The sequence below is a fragment of the Sus scrofa genome, chromosome 15 (genome assembly GCF_000003025.6).
Source record: "Sus scrofa isolate TJ Tabasco breed Duroc chromosome 15, Sscrofa11.1, whole genome shotgun sequence".
Lineage (NCBI taxonomy): Eukaryota > Metazoa > Chordata > Mammalia > Artiodactyla > Suidae > Sus > Sus scrofa.
In genome coordinates, this window is record NC_010457.5 from 102,965,700 (window position 1) to 102,986,476 (window position 20,777).

The 20,777-nt window shown below is 38.5% G+C and overlaps 1 protein-coding gene across 11 annotated transcripts in view; it reads right to left on the reverse strand.

Moving 5' to 3' along the window:
- Window positions 1-20,777, reverse strand: part of SATB2 (SATB homeobox 2) — a 209,590-nt gene that overhangs the window by 3,065 nt on the left and 185,748 nt on the right. The gene's annotated exons all lie outside the window — the stretch shown is intronic.

Genomic DNA, 20,777 nt, shown 5'->3' on the forward strand with positions numbered 1-20,777 from the left:
CCCTCTGAAGTGGGAGTTGCCTATTTAGCATGGGAATGATGCTGTAGTCACTGTAAGGTGAGGCCTTCTGAAAACTTAAGGAATATCTGAAGATTCAGAATCTCATCTACAAAACAAGAGGTTAATAATAGTATGTTTCCATTCTGAGGCACAAAGAAGTGAAGTCCTGTGTTGTCCAAGGTCATCTGAATTCAAAGGAACTGGCTCCAGGGCCTGCCTTGCTGGTAACAGCAGGATGTGCCACCTCGCTGAAGCCAAACGACAAAGGGACTGGACCAGGAAAGGAAGCACAGGCTCTACAACTGAGTTCTCACGGTCCGTGTCCAGACTCCTTAGCTGGGTGTCCTTGTGCAAGACACCGAACAACTTTCAACCTCAATTTCACTATCTAAGAAGAAGGATAAGCCACTGACTTCCTAGAGACGTTGTAAGGATTAAATGACATAATGCACGTAAAGAAGAGTACTTACTTAAATCAGATGTTGACACATTTTTTTTCAGCAAAGGGCCAGATGGGAAATATTTTAGTCTTTAGCAGGGCCACACCGTCTCTGCTGCAATGTCAGCTCTATCTTTATAGTGTGAACATTAACAAACCGGCATGACTCTGCCCATAAACTTTATTTACGCAAACAGGCAGCAGACTGGATTTGGTCTGTGGGCCTCCATTTGTTCAGCATTGGCTTAGGGCAAACATCCAATCAATGAGTATACTATTTATATTTATTATTATATCAGCCTCATAATAACTTAGAATGTAACAGAGGAAGAGTCAGTACATGAGTTCGAAAATCAATTTTCCATAAAATTGGGAATGACTTTTGTTTCTTTTCTTTTAGCCCTGATCTTAATCCTCAAACAATAATGTTCTTTAAAAATATGAAAACTTCCAAATTTAAAGATATAATTTTTTATTAAATTATGGACTTTAAATGGCTAATTTATAGTGGACCTCCGCAGTATCACCATAAACTATTAATCCTCTGTTTTGCAACACACTTCTGATTTTTTCTTGTTGTCCTTCATATCAAGTATTTCTAGTTGTAATTAATTTAAATCTTTGATTTCTACCTATTCCCTATTCATAAAAAGAGAGAGAAAGAAAGAAAGGAAGGAAGAAAGAAAGAAAGAAAGAAAGAAAGGAAGGAAGGAAGGAAAGAAGGAAGGAAGGAAGGAAGGAAGGAAGGAAGGAAGGAAGGAAGGAAGGAAGACAGAGACAAAACCTCTAATATTTAGATACATTTGTAGACCTAAGATGGAGCCATACCGGCCTGGGTGCCACATCAGCAGACTGAACTTCTGTGTTGCTGTAAATGCTCCGCTTGACCAGAAACTCAGTATCCAGTGAGCCAATCCCCAAGTGCAAAGCCACCTCTGGGCTCTATACTTATTTCCTTTCTCTTTGATCTTCCTAAGTAAGGTCGGATATGTAATCCCAGCCAATCATGCTCTGATTTCTGTGTTGCCACTTCTAATGCTCTACAAAACTTGTCTCAAATCCCTCCAGAAGAATGCGCCACTGCTTAGGAGAACTGTACCCCACCCCCCACGAATGGTTTCCTTTGAATAAACGACATCAAACTCATGACTACTTTTTGTTTTGTCATTTGACACTAGTTAGACAAGTTTATTCTTGATCTTCACAACTAATACCTCAACATCATCTCTGGATGATGTTTCCCATTTTAATATTTATTTATGAACTGACTAAAGAAGGAAAGCAATACAGAGAAGACTGTCAGAACGACTCACCCTGTCCCCCTCAGAGGTCTACGTGAGCAGGCTTGGTGCAGAGGGGAGCGGGAGCGGGACCCCGGAGAGGAACTCAGCCACTGCTCACGCTTTACATCAGCAACTCCGCTGCATCATTAAAAGGCTACTGTGAAGGTCCCCACTAAAAAGCATTATGTCAACTCCGAAGGCAAAGACCTCATTTCCTACATTCGGATCAGTGTCTAACTTCCTGGATCCGCCTGAGACCTTTAAGAACAGTGAGTTCACAGAAAAGAAACTCATGGACTTGGAGAACAGCCTTGTGGTTGCCAAGGGGGAGGGAATGGGATAGACTGGGAGTTTGGGTTAAGAGATGCAAACTAGTGCCTTTGGAGTGGATAAGCAATGAGATCCTGCTGTATAACACAGGGAGCTATACCTAGTCACTTGTGATGGAACATGATGGAGGAGAAGGTGAGAAAAAGTGTATATATATATATATGTATGTATATATATGGCTGGGTCACTGTGCTGTACAGTAGAAACTGACAGAACCCTGTAAATCAACTATGATGGAAAATAAATATCTAAAAAATAAATAAAAAATAAAAGAATGGGAACAAACAAGAATAGTGAGTTCACTTTTTTAAAAACACACATTTCTCTTTTACCATTCTCTCCTATTATATGTGGTCTTTTCCATGTCACAGTAACAAATTAAACGTTTTCCAGAGTTTGGGGGAAATCTGTCCAATCAATGCAGAAGAAAATATGTCCAGTTACACTAAAGAATCACTGGTACCACCACTACCACCACACCACACACTTCCCATATGACCCATTTATTTTTAAACTACAAAACATCAGCATCAAAGCAAGCACTTAAGAAAAAAAATCTCTGCCATCCTCCTCTCAGGGACTAGCTGATGAAAAACTAATTTCTTACCGATGTGAAAATGTCAGTCTTTGGTGTAGAATATTTAAAATGTTAGGACAGATAAGATTGTCACTCAGGTAAGGTAACGGAAGAGGGCAAAACTTTAAAATAATAATTCATAATCAATTAACAACCAAAATAGTAATAAAAAGATAATCAAATCCAAATAAGAATCTCCATCATAATAAGCTGATGGCTGGTGGCAGAAAGAAATCTAAAACAGAGGACCATAAAACAGTGGCACTAAAGGTCCATATAATGTTGACCAATTAAAATGAATGTTCTTGGCATTTTCTTTACCACTTTCAACTAAGAGTAAACTCATGCGGTCTGCTGTGGTAAGCTGGCATCAGCAAAAAAGTGAGAGCTCCATTACTTCAACAGCCTAATTATAGCCGGCGGAGAAAAGGGGAGCTGCACGGTGGGCCTGCACTGCTCACGGCAGCTTTGATGGCAGAAAGATACTTGCTCTGAGGCTGTAATCTGGGCTGTCTGACATTGTCATAAATGAACCTCTGTGTCAACAGGTGAGGATTTTGGGGGCGGAGGGGAAGAGAGAGACTGAAACTATATAGGGAATATGTACTCATGGAACGTGTATGCTCAAGCATGAGGACCCCCTTTTAGAGCAATTGTGTTAATTGGAAAACAAAAGAGAATTAAAATGCCCCATTTTCTAAATTATGCCTGCCTTCTGTAGTAAAAGTCAGCATAACGGTTCCATTTAATTAAATAATGAGATTGGTTCTCTAGGGGTTTTCCATTGTGCATTGGTTAGATTTAAAGAGATTTTCCAAAACTCTACTTTGAAGTTACTATAATCTTTCTGCATGATAGGGTCTGTTCTTCTCCTGAGGTCCCACCCACTGGCCCGCTTCACCTCCCCTTCTTACTTAGAACCTGGCAGTAGTAACACATGCACACGGAGAAGCCACACACGAAACAGAGAAGCAGCAATCGCAGTAGTTCCCATTTACTGAATGCTTACTCTGTGCCTGGCAGTTTTAAGACCTTCATGCGGATTAACTCATTTAATCCCCACAGTTCCTGGTGAAGGTACTCTTTCGATCAAGACCAATCACGAAACATGGAGCATCTCAGGAGCACCCTCGAAACTGGACATTATGAACCCAGGGAGCTGTCCGTGTAAGAAAGAAGGTTTCCAAGGAACAATGACAATGTCACTGCCATCACAGGAGAGGAAGAGGTTTCTCAGAAAAATAACAGCAATAGAAATGATCAACAGGCCAAAATGCCCTGTCTCCGGTCAGACAATGTTCTATAGTGAGTTGGGAGGCATGGCGATATTTGTATGAAGAAGATGAAAGGATATTTCTAGCTTCTTTGAGCAGACAGGAAAGAGCAGTCGAAATGGAGAATGACAAAAGGAGCAGCTCTGAAGTAAAACTGTCTCCCATATTAACTCCTGCCCGAGGTTTCTCGGCTAGATGACCACTTTTCTTTGGCTATAACTCCCTTTCAACCACAATGTGCATAATATCCAAGACAAAGACCGTCCCCAAGTCATCTGTCCCAACTGTATGTATTCCCCTGAAATGTTCTGATTACCCCAGACATTGAACTGTTTACTGTCTTTTGACAATTTTTCGCAAAAGGAACTGCATACACATTTCATCACTAGCCAACTGCAGGAGCTTATTATGATGACAATCAGGCCTTGCTTCTCCCTGTCCCGAGGAGTGAGATGGGTACTCTGAACAAGAGCAGAGTCAAGCCTACTGCTTACAAGATGATATTCCCGCAGCAGGGACATCCATCCAAACCCTCTCCTAAAATCCCCCATCCAGTCATCGTTTCGGTGCTTTTGCACATCCTAACGAAATAAAATGTCAGCTGTTTTAGTCTCTTCTTCATAGGAGAGGTTTCTGAACTCCCGCGTAACCGAATGTTAATTTTTCTGTCCGAGCATCTCAGAGATGTATGAAATTCTCTGTTAGTAAAGCAGGATGATTCAAGTTTGGTCCCAGTCCCCAGCAAATGCCCTGAGTAACTCCAGCATGAGGCTGTGTCATTGATTCTCCCTGGACGGGCTACGTCGCCCTGTTGCTCAGCACATCTGACAGTGCGGGCATATATTTCTGGCTGATTGATTTTTTTGAAACCACAAAATTTACAATGACTTCAACCGAGACGGAGAATGCCCTGCCAACTGAACAGATAGGCTCTTTTCTAACAAGTTCTTCCCACACCCAGACAATTCTTTTCTGGCATTTTTAAAAAGATAAGTGTCCACAGAGCAGCCACCCAAATATTTAGGTACATCTGCCCAAGTCTGCCCACTTTCCAGCCATATCCTCTCTTCCCGTCTCAAAAGAGGCCCGGCATTTGACCTTTCTATTCCTAAGTCCATCATCTCTCTTCACATGATTTTCCCGAATAACAGAATATATCATTCTGAAAAGATAGCTATCCATCCCTTTCTTCTTGACCTTTGCACACTGAAGCCTGACAATTCATCCTAGCTCTCTTTGGGTTTGGATTTTTCTCCATCACAGTTGAACTTAAATTTATCTGGTCAGCAATTTATTTCTGATAATTTCTACAAAGAGAGTTTGAAAAGGTTTTTTTTTTGGTTTTTTTTTTAAGATTTCTGTATTCCAAAATCTTTAAAAGGCATTCTATTGCTGATTTTTCAATATAACAATTAGGGTTCACAGCACTGAAATATCTAGGCAGCTTCAATAATAATAATAGTAGCAATACTATCACTATTAATAATGGGTAGTGGCATTCATGTAAAGTTTATTGAGCCTAGCACTGACCTAGGTGCTATGAATGTATTTCACTTAATTTTCATAGTAATCCTGGAGTAGATATTTTTACCCCATTTATGATGAGAAAACAGGGTGGGTTCAGAAAGCATAATTTGTTTGAGGGTTCTAATGAGCAGGACTGGGACTCTAAAACATATTGGTCAGATTTTAAATCCCATGCCCTTAAATACGTTCTCCTGTCTTCCACAAATAAGATCACACAAGAAAAGTGAAAAGCTCTAGAGCAGAGGAGACAGACTATAGATAAGATATCAGGTAGTAACAAATACTTTAAGCAAAAATAGAGCAAAGCCTAAGGAGGAGAATTGGTGGGGGAGAGAGGAGTTATTTTAGATTCAGTGATCCAAGGAAGGCTCCCTAGGGAGGAAGCCTTTGAGCAGAGGCCTGAGGAAAGTGAGGACCAAGCCATGAAGAAGAGCGACCGAGATAAAGACAAACAGCAAGCAAAAAGGCCCGGAGGCGGGAGTACACTCGGTAGACTTGAAGACTAACGAGGAAGGCTGCGTGTTAGAGCGTGTCGCCCAATACAGCAGCTACTGGCCACATATACGGCTCCTTACATTTAAATTCATTAAATCTCAAAAAAAGAAAACACTCAATTCCCTCAGTCACATGAGCCACATTTCCAGTGCTGGAGAGTGAGACTGTGCGATGTCATGTTGGACAGCACAGATACGGCTCTGTCCATCCCCACGATCATTGCAGGAAGGACTGGCAGACAGCCCTTTGCTAGAGAGAGATGACAACGGGAGGGTGGCCAGGGCCAGAGCAGCAGGGCCTTGGCAATTCTACCATCAGGGTGAGGTGACCTGCAATCATACAATCTAATCCAGCCCAAAACACAGTAGGGCTTAAAACTGCCACTATCACTAGAGAGAAGTGAAATAGAAATGCATCACATACTAAGAAAAACTCAGCTTGTAATATACTACTGAACTTTCAATGCAGTGTCACAAATAGCCACACCATCATAAAAATAACCAGAAGGATGCATCTGGCACTTCTGTCCTCAAGATAACGGTTAATTTACATTTAACTGATGGCTGCCTTCTTCATCAGAAGTGCTTATCATGTCTAAAAGAAATCATGTTTAAAACCTTTGACCTTGGGTGAAAAGAGTAACAAAGAAAATTCCATTTATAAAATATTTATGGAGTGTCTATAGTAACTGGAACTATTAATTCACAAAGCTTTCTAATAAGGAGTCCTGTCGCCAAGAGTTAGGTGTTAATGATTAAGTTATGAGTAGGACAAAATCGAACAGAAACGTAAAAGTTTATTAAGTCTCTTCTTACATAATTGCTGAAATCTCTTTGGTCTGAAATAGGACATCCATGTGTATAAATGAACATGAAGATGGTGATGAAGAAAGAAAGATTGTAAATATATTCGAAAGAGACATTAACTTCAAAATAAAACCCGGGGAGTTCCCGTCGTGGCGCAGTGGTTAACGAATCCGACTAGGAACCATGAGGTTGCGGGTTCGGTCCCTGCCCTTGCTCAGTGGGTTAACGATCCAGCGTTGCCGTGAGCTGTGGTGTAGGTTGCAGACGCGGCTCGGATCCCGCGTTGCTGTGGCTCTGGCGTAGGCCGGTGGCTACAGCTCCGATTGGACCCCTAGCCTGGGAACCTCCATATGCCGCGGGAGCGGCCCAAGAAATAGCAACAACAACAACAACAACAACAAAAAAAGACAAAAAGACAAAATAAAACCCAACACCTCTTTGCCCAGTGACAAAGCATAATCATAATATGGATACATGTTGTCTTCTGCCTTCGAAACTGAAAATTTTGAAAACATGAGGACAAAATGGTACCATGACAAAAGTCGACTGAGGAAGATAAAGCAGCTCTTCTTAAACCACTCAGTGTTCAAATAGATTTTGAAGGCCTCAATGAAAACCAGCTGGGAGCCATGTGTAAAATATAATGGCTTTTGCCTGCAGGGAAGGAAGTGAGATCCTAAATGATTAAGTTTAGGAAAGTATATAATTCACTGTATCATTATGGGGTGAACTGGATTACTTATAATATGCCAAGACTTTGTGGTCTTTTTTATATAGAGAAAATGAGAAATTATTAAGGAGGTGACTAGCGGGTGGCTGATCCAGAGGAGTAATAGGTAGTAGGTTAAAATCGTCTCCCAGGTGGCCGCATCCCCCTGTCCTTAACAAGCCTCGCCCAGAGGAGTGGGCGGCCCCATTGCCTCAGGTCCTACGTGGTGAAGCACAGCAATAGGAGATGACTTCTGTCTGCATTTATTTTGAGTTAATACGTGAGTTGTTTGGACTTGTTTAATTTTACCTCCTCTATGACAACAGAAAATAAAATAATTGATCCAAAGAAGGAAAGCATTCTTCCACTATAAATCCTGAGAAAATATATTTAACAGGCAATAAGAACAATTGGTTAGAACAACTGGAAAGTCCTTGGGCGTAACTCAGAGTTTGTTAAACGAATAAGTGTTCCTATGTTTAAAATATACTATATAGAAAGCATCATGTAACTGAGATATTTGTCTTAAGTTTCAACAACCTAGCTCTACCCCCTAATAGTCCCTATTTTTCAAAATCAGCATTTAAGACTTAATTTTGGACCAAAACCTCAGTGGGGAGAATTTAGCGTTAGTAATTAATAAGTAATATAAATATTAATGTAACTGTTTAACTATCTGATCGAATGGGCTGTGAGCTACACACTGGCACACAGTAAGGGCTCAGGACATCTTTCTTCTGCTGCACTGGATTGATTCCATATTCTCTTTTCCTTTTTTTTTTTTTTTTTTGTCTTTTTGCTATTTCTTTGGGCCGCTCCCATGGCATATGGAGGTTCCCAGGCTAGGGGTCAAATCGGAGCTGTAGCTGCTGGCCTACGCCAGAGCCACAGCAACAAGGGATCCAAGCCGTGTCTGTGACCTACACCACAGCTCATGGCAACGCCGGATCTTTAACCCACTGAGCAAGGCCAGGGATCGAACCCACAACCTCATGGTTCCTAGGCGGATTCGGTAACCACTGCGCCACGAAGGGAACTCCGTCTTTTCCTTTGATTGCAGACTATCTTTATTCTATGCAACTTCTTCTTTTCCTTGCTATTATTCATTCTTAGCAAAACTACGTTTTAAAAATAAATAAACTGTCACTCACTTAGGACCTTATAGGTATCTGAGAACAAATATATATATATATATATATATATATATTTAGGAGTTCTCTCGTGACACAGTGGGTTAAGGATCCAGCATTGTCATTGCTGTGGCTTGAGTTGCTACTGTGGTATGGATTCAGTCCCTGGCCTGGGAGCTTCTATGCTCGATGGACGTGGCCAAAAAAAACACCATTTCTTGTGTTTAAAAAAAAAAAAAAAATTCCAGGGCATTTCATAACCCTTAAGATAACTTTTACATAAAAATTGTTAGCAGGAGTTGTGAGGTCACAAATTTCTTGTTCTGAATTCAGTCCTTGTTTCCCAAAGCACATCTGCTTATTGCAACTCTGAGCAAGTTACTTCCTCAGAGCCACAGTGTTTGTTAATCTGTAAAATCTCCCTTGTAGTTTTATGAGGATTAAGTGAGATAATGGATGCTAAGTGTCTAGCAGAGTTCTTATCATAAGTAAGGTTTTTGTAAGTAGATTCTATTATTAAAAATGAGAAGATCTAAGAATCAGTAGTATAATACCTCATGTAGTTCTCTATCAACTCTACTCATTATAAAAATTAGCAACGAGTCCAGAGATCTACCTCTTTCACTCCCCAAAGCCATAGATCTACAAAGGAGCAAGTCCACCAATAAGAGGCTTATTTCCTTCATTCATATACTACACACGTCTTTGTTTTTTAACACAGCACCTAGCACATGGAAGTTGCTTCTAAAGCATCTGTCACATGGAGTTATACCTCATGGTCATAATCCCATTCAAGGTGACACCTTCCATATACACAGCCTGAGATTCTCTTAGGATGACACCCTTTATTAGTGGTTCTGGAAATGTGGTCCATGGACCCCCAGAGGAATCCTGACAGGCTCGTAAAGAGGTTCATGAATCAAAACTATTTTCATAGCAAAACTAAGGCATTAGCTGCTCTTTTGGACTGGGCTCAAATGTGTACTGATGGTACAAAAGCAATGGTGGGGAAACTGCTGGCGTATTAACACGTCAAGTTAGTGACACCAAACTTCACTAACAGTTACACTCTTCACTGCCACATACACAGAGTAAAAATGCCACTTCCCTTTAAGAATGTCCTTGATGAAGCAGTAAAGTAGTATTAGTTCTATTAAATACCTACCCTTGAGTATCCCTCTTTTTAATATTCTGTGAGAGGGGTGGGGAGTACATATGATGCGCCTTTGCGGCATATCAAAGTAAGACGGTTCTCATGGAAAGTGTATTTGTGTAATTGAGTTGAGAGCTGAGCTGGGCACCTTTGTCATGGAATAAATATCATTTTTACTTGAAAGAACAACCAACAGAACAAACTATGGTTATTCAGACTTGGGTATGTGGCAGACAGTTTCTTAAAAATGAAGTAAGCCTAACAATTAAAAACAAAAATCTAGTAGTATTTGTTGTCAATGATTAAAATTTACCTTTCAAATAAAAATTAGAATTTTGGAAAACTTGTAGCTTCCACTAAAAGTTTAATAGCTCCTCAATACTTAAAGACTCTCCTAATGATACTGGTAGTGATTTAAGAAACTTTTAAGGAATTCCCGTCATGGCTCAGTGGTTAACGAATCCAACTAGGAACCATGAGGTTGCAGGTTTGATCCCTGGCCTTCTCAGTGAGTTAAGGATCTGGCATTGCCGTGAGCTGTGGTTTAGGTCACAGACATGGCTCGGATCCCGCCTCAGATCCCGCGTTGCTGTGGCTCTGGCGTAGGACGGTGGCTACAGCTCCGATTCGACTCCTAGCCTGGAAACCTCCATATGCTGCCGAAGCGACCCAAGAAATGACAAAAAGACAAAAAAAAGAAAAGAAATTTTTAAAAATATAGCACATAATGAAATATGTCAACATTTAGATCTACATAACTCAATACACCAATATTTTCCAAATGAACAATGTAAGATATTATAAAATTATGAATAGGTAAAATATCCATTCAAAGTGCAAGGTATACAAATGAATTATAATGTAAAAAGTATGAAAAGTTCGTTAATATGATTTAAGACTCCACTTTGCCACTAAGCTTTAAGAAACTACCACTATAGAGTTTTGTATCAAAGAAGATACAAATTTCCTGGAAAGGCTACTAAAATATTCCTTCCTTTTCTAATTATATGCCTGTGTAAAGCTTGATCTTCTTCATTAACTTTAACCCAAACACTCTGTATCAGAATGAATGCAGAAGCAATTATGGGAATCCAGTTGCCTCCACTAAGCCAGACATTTAAAATATTTGTAAAAATATATATAAAACAACGATACTATTCTCATTTTTTCCCTTTGGAAATAAGTATATATCATTTACACATAAGCATATATATTACTTATAATTATTTTCAAACTAAAATTTTCTCAGAATTGATTTCTAATATGGTAACTATTGATAGATATATACATTACTAGAGCCCTTAATAGTAAGAATTAAAGGAGGTCTTGACACCAAAAGTTTGTGTCACCACACGAATTACTTTGACTATGTAGCCCTGGTCTTTCCCCTAAAGAAAACCAAGCACTTTACTATAAAATTCAAAATAGATCTTACAGTTAAAAACATCCTTACGTGAGCCCAGTCACCTAGGAAGGTCTTGCAGAATGAGTGTAGGAGAAAGTACACACACATTGCGATCTGCCTCTTGACTCTGTCACTCAGAGACATTTTTCACAGGCAAAACACATCCACTGAGATACACAACAAAGCAGCACTATTTCTAACTTCAAATGATGTTACTTGAGTTGGCTCTGATGGTTGTAATTACACATCCTAACATTATAAGACTTATTAAAAACCATGGTTTAGTTTTGTTGGCTTTTTTTTTTTTTTTTTGGATTACACAGTATCCTAAGGTCAAAACTCAGGAAATCTGTTATTAAAAAAAAAAAAAAAAAAAAGTATCCATGAAGTGATGACAAATTGCAGACTACAGGTGTTAGATTACATTTTGACTTCAGGCAGGTTTAATATAAGTTGGTCTCCTTTTACAATTGCTCTTAGCACATACAGCTATGGGACGGGGATTTAAAAGAGGAGGGGGGAAGAGGGAGAATAAGAACAACATCAACAAAAAAAAAAGAGTAGTGTTCAATAAAAGAAGACCATGTCAAGAGAAATCAATACAAACAAGCAAAATGGTAGGAAGTCTGACACGGAAATATGTGTTCAATTTCATCCAGCCTTAGTCTAAGTTTCCTTTAATATTGTAACCAAGATGGTATTGGAACATCGTGTATGTTTTTAATGCAGTTTAATAATTGTTTCTCAAAATAAACACTTTGGTCAAAGATAAAAGTATAAAAACACTGTGACACAATAATCCGTTAAAATAAACTTGGGGGTTTGGAGGAAGCACAGTTCTTAAAAAGACTTTGGCTTATATCGTTTCCTCTTTGGTAACAAACTCTACCGACAACTTTGGTATGGTTTGGATTTAAAAAAAAAAAAAAAGTGTTGTAGTCATTAATCTGACTATTGGGGAGTAGCCAGAATCTGCAAACCCCAAAGAGATAGCTGAGTGAGCTGCTTTTCCGATATAAGGAGATGAGCTGATGGTAAATTAAGCAGGGTCAAGATGAGTAACTATACTTCAATCAAATAGACTCCATGACACATAAAAAACAATTCCCTCTCCTGTTAGAAGGTAGGAGAGATAAAACATAGACATATGTTGAACCTAATGACAATTTCCCTTTCCCTTCATCAGCATCATAAGATACATAGGTTTATTTGATCACTTAAGACTTAACAGGACCGAAATCATTCCACAAATGTAACAGAGAGAACCACGAGAAGTTCCAGGAAGAGCTGACTCTTTAGAAGGTCCAGGCCACACCCAAGTGTCCTTTTGCCTAAGAGAAACCATTTCCCAAGCCCACCCACCCCAGCCCATTTGCCTGACACCCAGGAGCATTCATCACCTTGCTGTTCCCATAGACTTTCCCTTCACAAAGTCTTCTCAAAACACAAAGCTTCACCTACAAATTCATAGAGAAGGCCTATCTTTCAAAGGTCAGATTCAAGATGCAGGAAATATTAAAGTGTCTTTAAAGACCTTATATTGGAGGTGAAATGAGTAAAGAGTAACACGGACATGACTAAAGCGGACAGTTACCACTGGGATCCTGAATTCTAAATAACTGTGTGACTTGTTTCATTGGTAAAGTCAAGGAAAGAGTGGCTTTTGCACCAGCATGGATAAAAGAAGTCAAAGTTAAGTTAAAGATAATGAAGAGAATAAAAGGTTAGGATGATCTGAGTACCCAGAATTCATGATGGTATTAGAAGAACGAACCTGGAAATTCATGACACTTCATCAATGGCAAATGAGAATTAGAGAAAGATGTGCAGCAATTAAGAATAATAATGACCCAGCTGAATTCGTAAATGGTTTCTCCAGTTAGCTAAATAATTCTCAAGTGAAATAAAATGTAACGGAATGAAAACAATTTCATCAAATTCCAGTGATGCAGGACCCAGTGAACTCTGGAATTGGACTTCTGAAAACAGATTCATGGTAAGCTTAAAAGAACAGAATGCAGGCATACCTCGTTTTATTGAGCTTCACTTCTCATACATGGCATTTTTTTAATAGATTGACAGTGTGTGACAACCCTGTATTGTCAGAAGACACGTAGCAATATTTAGCAGTATTCTTAAATTATAATATGTACATTAATTTTTTTGATTCAGTGCTCCTGCACACTTAATAGACTATAGTACAGTGTAAACATAATTTTTTTTTCTTTTTTTATAATGATTTTTATTTTTTCCACTATAGCTGACTTACAGGGTTCTGTCAATTTTCTGCTGCACAGCAAGGTGACCCAGTCACACATACATGTATATGTTCTTTTTTCTCACGTTATCATGCTCCATCACAAGTGACCAGACATAGTTCCCAGTGCTAACGTAATTTTCATATGCACTGGGAAACCAAAAATTTGTGTGACTAGCTTTATTGAGATATTCACTTTATTGTGGTGGCCTGGAACCGAACTCACAATATCTCTGGGTTATGCTAATACAGAAACTGCTTCAGATAAATAAATTTCATCCAACATGTTTAATCAGAGCAGAGTTTCAATTCCTTTTAAGTAAAAGGGGGTAGAGAATAGATAACATTTTACAAGAACAGACATCCTATAGCCAGCCAAGAATTGCATCAATGAATACTTAAATCATGATTTCTAAGGGAAAGCACTAGAGTCAAAATTCAAACCAGTTCCTAATGCCTCACTATTTAGAAATCTAGTGATAAAAATAATAACTTGAAAACACCTGTTTGGTAAAGAAGGACTTAGAAACACAGATGCTGTGGGGGAAAAAAATACGTACAGTTGAAGTCACAGGATCTCAACACATTATGTAAGCTTCACTGAAGCTTCATTCTTCCTGATTTACACACAGATTACATGATGGGACTTGGGGGTCATATGCTAAATTTTAAATATTCATATCCTGTAACTAGTATATAGTCAAAGTGGTTCGCTCTCCTTTGGACTTCCAACTTCTTAAAAACATTAACAAACTCATCTCACAATGGCAATGGGTCCTGTTGTATTTATTCTTCAATGAGAAAATGCACGCACAAAATTGAACTCTGATCCCCAAATCACAATCTCCTGACTCAAACACATAACAAATATGTCCTTATTGCCATTTAGCTGGAAAATGGAGAAAAATACAAAAATTCTTCTGTTTTAAAGTTCTGAACAAAATTTCATTTCAGTGTGAATAAACATCTTCCAATTAAAATATAAAAATAACACTAAAAATGACAGAGGGTACTATTCAATGTTTCACGTTTATGGTTAAAAGTGAAGACAAACAAGTAAGGAAAAATTATAGTACATTATGGAGAAGTTCCTCTCCCAAATGTTAATTCTGAGTGGGTTATAAAGGGATTTTTACTTTTTCTGTCTTTGGAGACCATTTAAAAAAATTATATACCCCATTTTGTCAAAATTTGCAAGCATACAAAAAAGAGCTTTTTCCTGACAAAACTCAGCCAAGACTCAGTTTAAGATGAAAAATCCCCATAACTGTAATGGTATAAGAGAAACTGTAGTTATGCTGCATTCCAGCTTCTTAAAGAAGAGGGTTTACATTATTTAAGGAGAAAGGGTGTATGGATTAGATTCTTTTCTTGGATGGTGGTGGGGGGGGAGCAGGCACAGAAGAAAGAAGGCAATCCATGTGTTTGAGGTCTCACATGGGGCTATTTAGAATCTCATGATAGGCCACATTTTCTGTATAATTTTTACAGTTGGGGCACTCAGAAGTCAGAACAATCTGACAGTTATGGTTAGTGAAAATATTAGATGTTCACCAATAAAATACTACCTCAGCATATTTTCTGCTTTCTGGATGTAACCACTTAATAATAGGACTTGAGAAAACTGCACTGTGTGAATCAAACACATAAAAGTACAAATATTCCTTTTATAGAAAGCAAATCTTAAGCGGTGCATTATAATCAACCACTCTGGTAAAAGACAAAATATCCAGCATTACCACACCATGGACATATTATGGTTTATTATACCCTAAGGTCCAAACTGGGTAAACAAAGTCAAATGATCAAAGAAGGGTTTTCTCCTCAGACTGTGAGGTAAAGGCCACGGATCTCTAGGGAGTGTCAGCAAAGAGTCCTTGTGGCTTAGCAATGAAAAGGTGTCAAATGAGAGCTTATCAAACACAGCCTTTAGTTTTCAACATCACTTAATTTCATCAGGGATTGGCTTCCTGGGTACTATTTTCTTTCACGAGAAAAAAAAATATGGAAGAATTAGATCATGTGAGGTAAAACTTCCAAAAAGTTGATTCTAGAATATTCTTTTAAATTTGAAAACACATTTAATGCATTATGAGGATATGTATTTTACATTACCCACATAAATGATCATCCGAACTGTAACCAGGTATGGAGGAAATTTTGCTTCTACTTTGTGGTAAGTACAGCAGGTGAGAGAAGGAAAGCAGACAGGGCTAGGCACTCTTATTCAGACTGTGGTTTACTCAGGAATGGTCACTGGGAAGAGAAATCTCAATTCCTAATTCCCCAGGGCAGAGGAACTGGATTGGCCATTCATTTTCCCACAAGAAAGATTTCAGTCTCCAAGCTGCAAATGAACCATTCTGCTCCCATGAGGCCATCATGCAAGCATCCTTATCTCCTCAGATTCACAAAGCAAGTCCAATTTTGTCTCTGTGCCATGTTGCCTTGGCTTTTCTAAGCATATTTGCTTATCCTGTGTAGGTCGTCCTCAGAAACTAGAATTGTCAAGTCATTATACTTCCAAATGTGAATTTGCTTAGGGGTGGATTTAATTTAATAGCTGAAAACTCAGTACAAAACAAACATACTTACACATGACATTAGCAGAGAATTAATCATTAATGCTCTCGATTGGGGTTCCAAGACCCCCAAATTGCCCCGGTGAGGATCTGAGAGTTTTCAGATCTCCTTCCCCTCATCTGAACCTCCACATCTAGCCAATCCCACGTGCTGCTGATTATCCTTTTTAAACAGTTCTTGGATTAATTTCCCCTTCTCCATTCTACTCCTGTTGCTATTGTTTAGATCATCATAATCTCTTGCCTGAATTAGTTTACTTCCCAACAGGCCTCCCTGCCACGGCTGACAGAGCATCTTGCCAAAGGCCTGCAGTGGTCTTGAGATGGGTCAGGGCCTCCAGCACGTCCCAGAGAACTCTGTGACCTGATGCTGTATGTGCCCCTGCCTCATCCTTGCTCCTCAACTCTGCCCTTTGGCTGTGCTCCGATGGCTCTAGAGCTGTAGTCCTGATCCTGATCCCAGTGCTTTTGCCCTCCCCCGCCCCCCCGTCCCCTCTACCTGGAAAGCTGCTCAAATTGAGGAACTGTGTGAGGGACCCTGAGTGGCACTATTTCCTGGAAGCCTTCCGGGTCCCCAGCCCCCTAGGTTTGGGGCATACGTGCCCTTCTTTTGGGCTTTTCCTTCTCTGTACTTACTTACATGCTGTATTATAGTCATCTGTCTACACACCTGTTTCCCCATGAATCTGTGAGCTCCTTAGGGATAGATTCTGAGTGACATTCATATCCACCCACTCAGCATTTAGCACAGGGTCAGAGTTAAAGTGAAGAGTTAAAACTTCAAATTTATCCCCAAATCTGCAGAATACGTCTGTGTTGGTAATAGCCATATTACATAGACAAAAAGTCTTCTTAAAAACTAGAATGTGCCTAATAGCTATAATGGGGAGAGTGGCAAGTTCATAGACGTACCCATTAAAAAATATACTGAGTACTGAAAAGGGCTAAATTATACTATTATCGTTCATAATAATGTATTAGGTTCACAGACACACACACACACACACACACACACACACACACACTTTGCACAGGCTAACAATACCATACAGTGGCTCATGTGGTTCTTTAATTCTCCCTAAAATTATCTGGTTGAAAATTATTGACATTCAGAGACATACGTTTAGGGTGTCACTGTTCTCAGGGATAAAAACTGACATATTCATCAGTTTCCCCCTCCCCAACCTCCAGAAATATTTCTACCATTAAAAGAATTCAAAAGGCCCACAGCAGAGAGTTCCTACGACAAAAATAAATAAATAAATTAATTAAATAAATAAATAAATAAATAAAATAAAATAAAATAAAATAAAATTGCTGCTGGAAGCAAAACAGTAAAACAACAAATAACAATGAGAGAATCTATATAGCACAAAGGAAAGGAACCTTTAAAAAATTACAAAAACTAGATGTATTTGCTTAAAAATGGATCACATGATCACAATAAAAGCCAAGACAGTAAGAGCCCTCAACAAAGAGAAAAATGTGGAAGAATATTGCCTATCTACACAATGCTATGAAGAGCACTGGAGAACTTTTCCAAAACAAATATTAGATGCCAAAATAATTATCCTCAGAGTAGAAAGAATGACATTAACTCACGTGTGAAGAACCAACAAAGAAAGAGAAGCAACAAAATTAATTCTAAGTATGTACTTTTGCCTCCACTTTGATTCAACCACTATAGTTTCAACGCCGCACAATCCAGAGTAAGGCAAATGGTTTAAAGTTAGGGCCAGAAACTGCCTTTGCTGCTTCCTGGTGACCTTTGCAGCTTATTTAAATTTTATTAAATTTGTTTTTAGAAACATTCAACTAAAACTAAATAAAGCATGGGGGGGGGAATCCATGAAAAAAAGCTAGAGAGTAAATATAAGCCATCTCATTTATAGTCATGGAGACCAAAAAGCACTGGAATTAAAGAAAATTTTTGTTTTAAGGTGCAGTGCTTTTAAGGTACTATATAATTACCCTTACTGAGAGTATAGTTTTTAGCTTTGTCAGATTCTCTGTTGGAATTATAATTCCAGACTGAGGAAAGAATTCTATCAAAACTCTATTATCATATTAAAACACTTGATCATGTGTTCCCTCAAGATTCCCAACTTTCTATTTCTGAGAAGAGAACAGATTTAAAGAGATATTTCCAAAGTAGAGCTGGTAAAGAGAGTATTTGTGAAAAGCACTGCCAAAAAGACAATTCATTTGGTAGACACAGAAAAGGCAAATTTTACCACATATACTGAAGCAATGGATATTAAATAATCATCTCTGAAAAAACTCTACAAATCAATATGGTGCTTTTGGTCTAAACTAAAGACAGCACTGCCTAAAGGAAATCTCTAAGGTCAACCAGCAATTAACTGAAAGGTTTTGATTGAAAATGTTATTGACTGCTTTCATATCAGACAGCTTCCTGGTTATTACACTTCATGGGCTAAGTAGGTGCCAGGACATTAAACTGTCAATAATCTATTAATACCGGACTGTTCGGCACACTCTCCCTGAATCTGCAGGCAAAGGTATTCAGGCCAAGCATCTGCTTAGAACGAATGCAAATTCATCAACCCTGATATGGAAATCATATCTTTTATTACCTCCCGGTTGATGTGCCTAGAAGTGTTGACATGGTATTAAGAAAAATACGCTGATAAATGCTTATCCAGATGACTTAAACTAACTTTTTTTTTTTTTTTTTTTTTTAAAGAAAACGCTAAAGGGATGGGAGACATGTCCTGGCGTCTGACTTTCTTTCTAAGTCATATTTAACAGTCTTTAAATTGAATGTAATAAACACTTCACAAAGAGAAATGAGAAGTTATTTAAAGTGAGCCTCACTGGTCCCTGCCACTCAGCATCTGGAAAGCAGTTAAACACGTTGGGTGTGTGTGTGGCGGGGTGGGGTGGGGTGGGGGGGAATTTTAATGAATTTAATAGAGAAAAGCACTTTAATTAAATGCTGTCAAAGTGGATTGTATTAATGACTGTACACAGAGGAATTTAAAGCAAGCCAAGTTTATTTAGCAAATAGAAACTGGGCTTTCGAAGCCTGCAAGTATTTATGTTTCCGCAGTTGCCGTACATCTAGAAGATGATGATGGTGCCAAAGGAAACGGCTGAGTTATTAGATACGATTTTATTTATTGTGTATTATTAAAGTTTCAAAAGCCCCATGGGAATTAATTTCATTTTCAAAATGAAATACCATGTCTGATCAGAAAGGGTTAAGAAAAGTGAATACTGTCCCCCACTTTTTTCTGGGCCCTGGAATTTTGATGCAGCTGAGTGGCTGATGGGAATGACCTTTTCTAAGTTCACCCAGTCAGAATTCACATCATCGCATAGTAGTGGCAAAGAAATCGATGACAGTATTTCTTCTATGACTTCTTCTGTTTTTTTTTTTTCCCAGTGATTTGCCACTAAGCATAATTCATTCTATTTCACATAGCAATAAGCTGAAAAATGACCAAAGCTCCTAAAAATCTCCATGAAAATTTGGTTGCCATAACTTTTTAAATGAAAAACATGAGTAGCACACACTTGTATAAAGGAAAAGGTATCAAATGTTTGACTTGGGGCAAATAGGGAAAAAACGGGTCTTCCTCACTATCTTCTACTCCGAGGTTGACCACAGAACAAACCTATTATTAATGATAATATTTTAAAAATAAACAAAGAAAATATGAACCTTAATGCATGAAAGCTGTAAAAGATTGAAAAGCTGGTCTGGCTGGAAAATACTTTGTGTGTGTCAAAATGATTTTCTCTACTGTTTGTAAAAAATGTAATTATCCATGATATGCTATTATCCATGATCGGCTACAAGGGTGAGGGATTTCAAGTAAATCCACTAGAAGCTAAGGATTCGCCTTTGGTCTTCAGTTCCTGACACCACCATGTCTGTGAGATCACAAAACTCTGCCATGATTTACCACATCCTTTTTGCAGTTATATATACACTCTTTAGGTCTGTCTTTAGATTTTAATTCAAAACATGAGGAAGGGGGAGGAGGGGAACGTGAGGATGGGAGAATAAAACCAAAACACAAAATCCAGCACCTATTTCCTTTCAAGAACAGAGTAACGATCACAAATGGAGACTTTCAACCTTCTCAATAAATAACTTAATTTTGAACTCTCCCCTCCCCCCATCCAAGCTATTTATGTATATCATATGTTTGAACTGTGTCTTTGTAGTTCTGGAACTTATAAGCAACTCTGCTTTCCCCATCTGTGCCAAGACATTTTAGACCAGTCTTTGAAAGGCTGCAAATGCAGATGAATGTGACATAAACTAGGAACTGATTACATACACACTCTGTATGTGAGTAATGGCCACACAGAACACAGATGACATTACATGTTCGTAGAGTGTACTGTATGACTCTGCTGCACATATGCAAATACGGAGCAATGATCAAAATACATCATGCCATCTCTAGCATGTCTATTCTAGAAAAATAAATTGGTTGATTTCTTGCAAATAAAGTGACAAGAAAACTTCCTCTCCCCTGGTACATGAGTAGTTCTGAAATGAAGATATATCAAAGAATCGTCAACTGATAGAACATACTGATGCATTTGATCCAGATTATGTTTTACAAGCAAACGAATCCGTCAATTTGCTTCTCTCCTTTCATTACTAAGGGAATGACTGTATTAACTTACTGCACACACTATTGACTATTTTAGCTCTATCTCTTTGGGAGATTTTCATTTCACATGAAGCACAAATTCAAATAAGGATTTCTCTCCAAAGTATACTCCTAAATTACACCTACATGGAAATATTTGATATGCGTCGACCAGA